Source organism: Procambarus clarkii, unplaced genomic scaffold (assembly GCF_040958095.1).
Source record: "Procambarus clarkii isolate CNS0578487 unplaced genomic scaffold, FALCON_Pclarkii_2.0 HiC_scaffold_1656, whole genome shotgun sequence".
Lineage (NCBI taxonomy): Eukaryota > Metazoa > Arthropoda > Malacostraca > Decapoda > Cambaridae > Procambarus > Procambarus clarkii.
In genome coordinates this window covers 1-8593 of record NW_027190683.1, presented here as the reverse complement: position 1 = coordinate 8593, position 8593 = coordinate 1, and the positions used below count along the sequence as shown (strand labels likewise).

Here is an 8593-nt window from a genome sequence, read left to right as displayed (position 1 = left end):
GAGCCGCCTGTTGGCTGCAGCCAGAGGAAGGAGGGGAGGGGCAACGGGGTGACGTAGGCGAGTCGAGCAGCCAATGGCGCTCGAGCAAGCGCCTCGAGACGGCGTATATAAGCAAAAATTTTTCGGCGCCGGCCATCACAAACCACAGTTGTTCACCATGGCTCGCACCAAGCAGACTGCTCGCAAGTCCACGGGAGGCAAGGCTCCTCGTAAGCAGCTGGCCACCAAGGCAGCACGCAAGTCTGCTCCTGCCACAGGGGGTGTGAAGAAGCCTCACCGTTACAGGCCCGGAACGGTCGCCCTGCGTGAGATCCGTCGTTACCAGAAGAGCACCGAGTTGCTCATCAGGAAACTTCCCTTCCAGCGTCTGGTGCGCGAGATTGCCCAGGACTTCAAGACCGATCTTCGCTTCCAGTCGTCTGCCGTCATGGCTTTACAGGAGGCATCCGAGGCTTACCTGGTCGGTCTCTTCGAGGACACTAACCTCTGTGCCATCCACGCCAAGCGTGTCACCATCATGCCAAAGGACATTCAGCTTGCTCGCCGTATCCGTGGAGAGCGTGCATAAGCTAAATCGACCACCCTAGTATACACCAAACTCGGCCCTTCTCAGGGCCAAAATATCCTTCTAAGGAGATTTCAGACATTCCTAGCATCAGTCATATGAATTAACCTTCATCTACACATATAATAAATAAATAAATAAATAAACAAATACACTAATTTAGGTGTCATACATACACGTGATATCAATAAATCAAGTCATTTGTAGTACAACCTGTTCTCTTACAAACAAAACGCCGTCGCTTTTCGCTCTTATGCACTGTCAAGGATCACCCCCCCCCCCCCCCCCCCCCCAAAATAAAAATTGTCATACTGTACTAGAAATAAAAGCAGCTTGTATAAGTGACATACTGTCCAGTCCTGTTTTATTCTGTTTTCGGTCCTCTGGCTTAATCTGTTAAGTTAGGAGATGACATTTTAAATTAACCGTTTTCTTGACATTTTCAAACCTAAGAGGGTGGCCTGCATAGTAATCCTAATGTGGAACATAACAATGAATCTCTAATCTCTAGAAAAAAAAAAAGATACCGAGTGCTTATATGTGTTGAGAGAGAGAGAGAGAGAGAGAGAGAGAGAGAGAGAGAGAGAGAGAGAGAGAGAGAGAGAGAGAGAGAGAGAGAGAGAGAGAGAGAGAGAGAGAGAGAGAGAGAGAGACACAGACAGACAGACAGACAGACAAGACAGAGACAGACAAGACAGAGACAGACAGACAGACAGACAGACAGAGACTGAGAGAGAGAAACACACACAGACAGTTTCATAAATATTCTCATTTTATAGCTATTTGCTTTCAGTGACAGAGGTTTTTGTTATAATAGTATTGGTGTCTAACACTCACAATCTCTTTAGAAATTAAAGTGTGGCTCCAATGGAGCCGAGTTTGTTGGTTTGAGGCCAAGCCACCACCACAGGGCAGTAAGTAAGCCGTTTACTTGGAGGAGGTGTACTTGGTGACGGCCTTAGTGCCCTCAGAGACGGCGTGCTTGGCCAGTTCTCCGGGCAACAGGAGCCTTACAGCCGTCTGGATCTCCCGACTGGTAATGGTGGAACGCTTGTTGTAGTGGGCCAGGCGAGAAGCCTCGGCGGCGATGCGCTCGAAGATGTCGTTCACGAACGAGTTCATGATCGACATGGCTTTGGAAGAGATACCAGTGTCGGGGTGGACCTGCTTCAGCACTTTGTAGATGTAGATGCTGTAGCTCTCCTTCCTCCTGCGCTTCTTTTTCTTATCGCCCTTGGCAATGGCCTTCTGGGCCTTTCCGGCCTTCTTGGCAGCCTTTCCAGATGCCTTGGGTGGCATGATGATGCTCGTGCTGGCTGGCGTTGCGATACAATAATGAACTTTTGCGCGAGGCGAGCTTTCCTTTTATATCCCGCTCGCGACTCAGCTCAGAGCGGGTCGCGTGGCGGAGCGCGCTGATTGGTCAGTGGCGGGCTCCCTTGATCCTGAGCGGGGTATATAACACGAAGCTCGATCTGCGGGGCGGCATAAAACACCACAAACCCACAACAGCAGCAGCAATGTCAGGACGCGGCAAGGGAGGCAAAGTGAAGGGCAAGTCAAAGTCTCGCTCCAGCAGGGCCGGACTTCAGTTCCCCGTGGGCAGAATTCACCGTCTGCTGCGTAAGGGCAACTACGCCGAACGCGTCGGTGCTGGCGCTCCTGTCTACCTGGCAGCCGTCATGGAATACCTCGCTGCCGAAGTTCTGGAGCTCGCCGGTAATGCCGCACGTGACAACAAGAAGACCCGTATCATCCCACGTCACTTGCAGTTGGCCATCCGCAACGACGAAGAACTCAACAAACTTCTGTCTGGCGTAACCATTGCACAGGGAGGTGTTCTTCCAAACATTCAGGCAGTTCTTTTGCCAAAGAAGACAGAGAAGAAGTAAGCACTTCTGCCACCCACCACGACAAATACCATAACCAGGCTCCATCCGGAGCCACACACACTTTAATAGAGAGATTCAAGTAGACAATCAACTTTCAAACATTAATAATAACATTTATATTGATTTCATTTGGAATGTGTACATAACAAACAAACAAAACAAAATTATAGGGGATATTCAGCATCACTTGGAATATTAACCAATCATATAAATCCAATATATATTTTATATTTTACTTTAAGCGAGGAATTCATATTATATTAATTTTTAATCATACAAATGAACAAAAGCAATTCTTCACTAGACGTAATGAATGAATAAATGATCAAGGTTTTAATGTGTTTCATGAATATATATATATATATATATATATATATATATATATATATATATATATATATATATATATATATATATATATATATATATATATAATATAATATAATATAATATATTATAATACTTGTGAACCAGAATATGTTTGAGCAGCAGCGATCGTGCCTGCCATTGGCCGAAGTGCAACAATTCAAATAATTTAAAGGGCCTGCTCGGGTATATAAGAGAGGCTGGGAGACTGGGGCCGGTGGTGGGTGATGGGTGATGAGTGATGGTGTGGTGTGGTATGGTGTTGTTAAGAGTTGATTTACGGCCAGCCAGCCAGCTGCAGCCAAGGCAGGGCAGGGCAGGGCAAGGCAAGGCAAGGCAAGGCAAGGCAAGGCAAGGCAAGGCAATAACAGGACAGGACAGGCAAGGCAAGGCAAGGCAAGGCAAGGCAAGCAGGCGGGCGGGCGGGCGGGCGGGCGGGCGGGCAGGCAGGCAGGCAGGCAGCCAGCCAGCCAGCCAGCCAGCCAGCCAGCCAGCCAGCCAGCCAGCCAGCCAGCCAGCCAGCAGCAGCCAGCCAGCCAGCCAGCAGGCAGGCAGGCAGGCAGGCAGGCAGGCAGGCAGGCAGGCAGCCAGCCAGCCAGCCAGCCAGCCAGCCAGCCAGCCAGCCAGCCAGCCACTCCCACTTTGTATTTATATGCATTCAATTTATATTCAAACATTATATATGTTAAGGGCCTAGTTTTAGTGTTTATTTTAAAAATGACAAACATCGAGTCGTTTTACCAGTCCTTTAGCGTTAACGGTGATGCATTTTAAAACTGAACAGAAATCACCTTTTCTGGATATATCAAATATCGAATCCGCTTAATGTGCCTACAATTCAATCATTCAAAAAATACATAATTTACATCATGCCTTTTCATAGAACAGACAATAAGATTTGAGACAATAAGAACTTTACTTTTATAACTAAAGTTGCACAATTATACCAACTCTATGGTGGCTGGGTGGTAAGGTGTGTGGCTGGTATTTTGGAAGTCGCGAGTTCAAACGACCCAATGGGAATAATACTTTTTTTTTTTTGCCATACAATCTTCCTAATACTATTATGTAGGTTTGTGTGTGTGTTTTTTTATTCATTCTTTGGTTTTATAGATGACATACATATTGACTCCTTTTACCGGTCCTTAATTAGGCTCTGGGGAAGCAATGGTGGTGGTGGTGGTGGTGGTGCATTTAAAACTAAACCAAAAATCACCAGTTCTGGACGCGTCAAATATCATATCCGCTTAATGTGTCTACAACCTAATTACTTAAAACTACACTATTTAATTCATTCATATCATGTGCATATTGGTCATTATGCTCATACAACCGACATCAAAATTTATTTTCATTATTAGAATCATACATTTCATCAAGTAATACAGATACAAAGAGATTTTCTTTCTGAGAAGACCGTTAGTATTGGCTTGCAGGCAGGCAGGCAGGCAGGCATTTGAGGGTTATTATTTCGCCTGTTGATTGGGGGGAGGGTTGATGTGTTAGGGGGTTTTCGGTTAGATGTGGTGGTGGTGATTGGTGGTGATTGGTGGTGATTGGTGGTGATTGGTGGTGATTGGTGGTGGTGGTGGTGGTGGTAGTAGGTGGGAGTTGGGGGGGGGGGGGGGGGAGGGAAGGGGAGGGGAATGATGGTCTGTGGATTCGTTCTCCGTACCCTTTACATATAAGCAAAAATATGCCTTCTTGTGGGTATAGAAACATTAACACAAATTATATCAGTAACTGATATTGTAGCCTTTTAAACAGAAAAGATTTGTACATACAAATACTTTTTAATTATCATTTATTTGTGGAAATGGCATTTACGTCATTAAATTGATACCTCAGCATCAAGCTTGTGTCCTGCAGCAGTGGTCCAGTGGTAAAGTGTATATAAGTGATGCGTATTCTTGGAGTTGCGAGTTCAAACCCGGATTAAGCTATATATATATACAACATGTTTTGTTTTGGTTGTTTGTTTTTGTATAAAGCCTCACACAATATCTATATTAAGCGAGTTTGTTTTAAACATGACATACATATTAATTCATTTTACCAGGCCTTATTCCACACAACTCCGTGAATTTCCCGTGGAGCCAGCCATTCAAACAAAAACAAACGAAACAAAACAAAACAAAACAAAAAACATTATTGCCAACAGCATTTGGTGTTCCCAGGCGGTCACCCATCCAAGTACTAACCAAACCCAACGTTGCTTAACTTCGCTGATCGGACGAGAAGCGGTGTTCTCAACGTGGTATGGCCGTTGGCATGAGACTGCCTACACATTGTGGCTAATAACCAACTCTTTTAAGTCATCGCGGCAGGATACGGACCTGCTTGTGGTGTCTTAATGGTAATTGTATCCTAACATATTTTTGTCTCCTTGGCATGGATATTTAACATCGTTTATTCAGTCTTGGGTTTATGTTCTTTCGCCATTTACAGACATTTTACATCTACCTACTTCCTCAGCCTGCCCTGCCAATTTCTAATGAATTTGTGGATTTTCTTTTGTAATACAAACATGTGTGTGCTCATCTGCTCTTCAGTTTTTATGATATTTGTCTCATCTGTCCTGCTTTATGATACTTTTACAAAGAACATGAACAAATGCTTCTATTTTAGAGAAGATATGGGATCCAGGTTTCGGAGCCGTAAAACCAACCGTCGTGATTGGTGGACGAGTTGCCAGGTTGCAGCTTCTGTACCGTGCCGGCACATAAATAGGTTCGGCTCAAGCGGCGGCAGCATCATTCCCCCGTGACTGTCTGAGCGTCTCTCATCACCTTGGTTATCTCATCATCATCATGGTAGAAGCAAAGCCTACCAAGAAGGCTGCGGCTGCTGCTGCTGTGGTGGCCACCACCAGGAAACCTCGCGTCCAGGTTGCTCACCCGAAAACTAGTCAAATGGTTCTAGCCGCGGTCGCAGCACTCAAAGACCGTAAGGGCTCGTCTCTACAAGCAATCAAGAAGTACGTTGTTGCCAACAACAAAGTCGAGGCTGCCAAGATCGCCATTTACATCCGAAGATTTCTCAAGAAAGCAGTGGCTGACGGCATTCTTGTTCAGACCAAGGGAAGTGGAGCTAGTGGATCATTCAAGCTGGCCGTAGCAGAGAAGAGGGCCGTTCTAACTCCCAAGAAAGCCACCACAACCAAGAAACCATCTACAGCAGCAAAGAAGGCCGTGGTAACTCCCAAGAAAGCCGCCACAAGCAACAAACCACCTACAGCCTTGAAAAAGAAGCAGCAGCAGCAGCAGCTTGTTGTTGGGAACAAAAAGCCCAAAATAAAGAGAGCTTCAAAATCTCCCAAACCACCCAAGGCAAAGAAAGCTGTCAAGAAAACAACAAAGGCAAAATAAACGACGACATGCAAGCAGCATGAATACACATGACAATAAACATCCAGGCCTCCCCCCTCAGTGGAGGGGCCTCATATGATTCCAAAAAGAGTTTAGTTTTGTAGACAAATAAATCATTACTTTTGGGGTAGATTTACTCTGTATATTATATATATATATATATATATATATATATATATATATATATATATATATATAATATATATATATTTATATATACACATGGGTGAGGTGATATGGTACCAAAGTTTTGGGTAAGGTGATTGACATTTACACAAGATAAAACACGAACCAATGGGAATAAAAACATAAGAATGGAAGTAACTGCAGAAGGCCTATTGGCCCATAACACAAGCACTTCCTCTTGATGCTTCTATATTGGTTCGGAGTCTTGAAGCTATAATATATATATAATATATATATATATATATATATATATATATATATATATATATATATATATATATATATATATATATATATATGCACACAAAACTAAATAGTCTTGTTAGACAAATTGCCCCTATTAGAGGCAAGTTGACTAACAAGCCGAATGACTGCAATTGTTTTGAATTTGAGTTAAATCTAACATAGAAATGTAATCAAACCTAACCTAACCTATGCTAACCCAAGCTAAGCTAACCTAACCTAACCTAAGCTAACCCAAGCTAAGCTAACCTAACCTAACCTAACCTAACCTAACCTAACCTAAGCTAAGCTAACCTAACCTAACCTAACCCAGCAATTCATGATCTTAATATAATACTGTTAATTGGATAAACCAATTTGGAAAGAAATGTTCGAAAATAACAAAATTAACTGTGCTTGTTAGGAAAATTGGGCCTTGCATACTTGTCCCAATAGTGTGGTTCTCGCTTTTAGGTACGACATAAACGTATACCTAAGTTGAGAGAGAAAAAGATTCGCACTCAAACATGCATATCGATTGCCAGTCCTGAATTCTGGGTAGATATTCGTGTCCTCCCTTTTCATTTACCATCATTTGGATACTATCAAAACAGCTCTGAGAAGGATAAAATGAATAAAACGGGTAGCTCACTCATGTAAAAAGGAAGAGTTGGGAAAGATCTCTCTCTCTCTCTCTCTCTCTCTCTCTCTCTCTCTCCCCCTCACCCCCCCCCCCCCCACCAATGATCCTGCTCTGCTAGTATATAACGTAACAAACCTTCCCCCCCCCCCCCCCTCCCTCCCCAATCAGAGTCCCTTTAAGCATGCGAGGATAAAAAATAGATTTCATAAGACCCAATGTGCTAGCTGATATCAAAACAATTTATGTTATCGTCTATTAAGCCCTTCAGTAAAAAAAGTATAGGGACCTAATTAGGTCCCGTTTTGAGGTGGTGGTGGGTGGAATCGATGGATTAGCCAAGCTCTTATCCGCCGAATCCGTAGAGGGTACGACCCTGGCGCTTCAGAGCGTACACCACGTCCATAGCAGTGACGGTCTTCCTCTTGGCGTGTTCCGTGTAGGTTACAGCATCACGGATGACGTTCTCGAGGAACACCTTCAGGACGCCACGGGTCTCTTCGTAGATGAGACCCGAAATACGCTTCACGCCGCCACGACGAGCTAAGCGACGAATAGCGGGCTTGGTGATGCCCTGGATGTTGTCACGTAGCACCTTACGATGACGCTTGGCGCCACCCTTTCCGAGTCCCTTGCCTCCCTTGCCGCGTCCAGTCATGGTGTTGAAGTTGTGTGAATCGAATTGACGAATGCCCGCACGATTTCCCGACTATATCCCATCAAGCGGACGTACTAGTAGCATTGCAACTCCTGCCTGCCCTTACTTTACGCTTGTGGTCGAGTAGACACGGCTTTCTCACAACGCTTTCAAAACTGCAGTTGCCTACTCGTCTGTTTCACGTCCCTGTGAAATGACTTTTGCACAAATCCAAAAAATAGAGCAAAATCAGCGATAATAGTGATTGAGGTGAGCCGCCTGTTGGCTGCAGCCAGAGGAAGGAGGGGAGGGGCAACGGGGTGACGTAGGCGAGTCGAGCAGCCAATGGCGCTCGAGCAAGCGCCTCGAGACGGCGTATATAAGCAAAAATTTTTCGGCGCCGGCCATCACAAACCACAGTTGTTCACCATGGCTCGCACCAAGCAGACTGCTCGCAAGTCCACGGGAGGCAAGGCTCCTCGTAAGCAGCTGGCCACCAAGGCAGCACGCAAGTCTGCTCCTGCCACAGGGGGTGTGAAGAAGCCTCACCGTTACAGGCCCGGAACGGTCGCCCTGCGTGAGATCCGTCGTTACCAGAAGAGCACCGAGTTGCTCATCAGGAAACTTCCCTTCCAGCGTCTGGTGCGCGAGATTGCCCAGGACTTCAAGACCGATCTTCGCTTCCAGTCGTCTGCCGTCATGGCTTTACAGGAGGCA

The 8593-nt window shown here is 45.2% G+C and overlaps 1 non-coding gene across 1 annotated transcript; it reads right to left on the bottom strand.

The window, feature by feature from the left end:
• Positions 1–4975: 4975 nt before the first annotated feature.
• On the bottom strand, positions 4976–5094 carry LOC138362344 (5S ribosomal RNA). Its single transcript, XR_011227591.1, has one exon. It is a non-coding gene; the product is annotated as a 5S ribosomal RNA (ribosomal RNA).
• Between the last annotated feature and the right edge of the window lie 3499 nt (positions 5095–8593).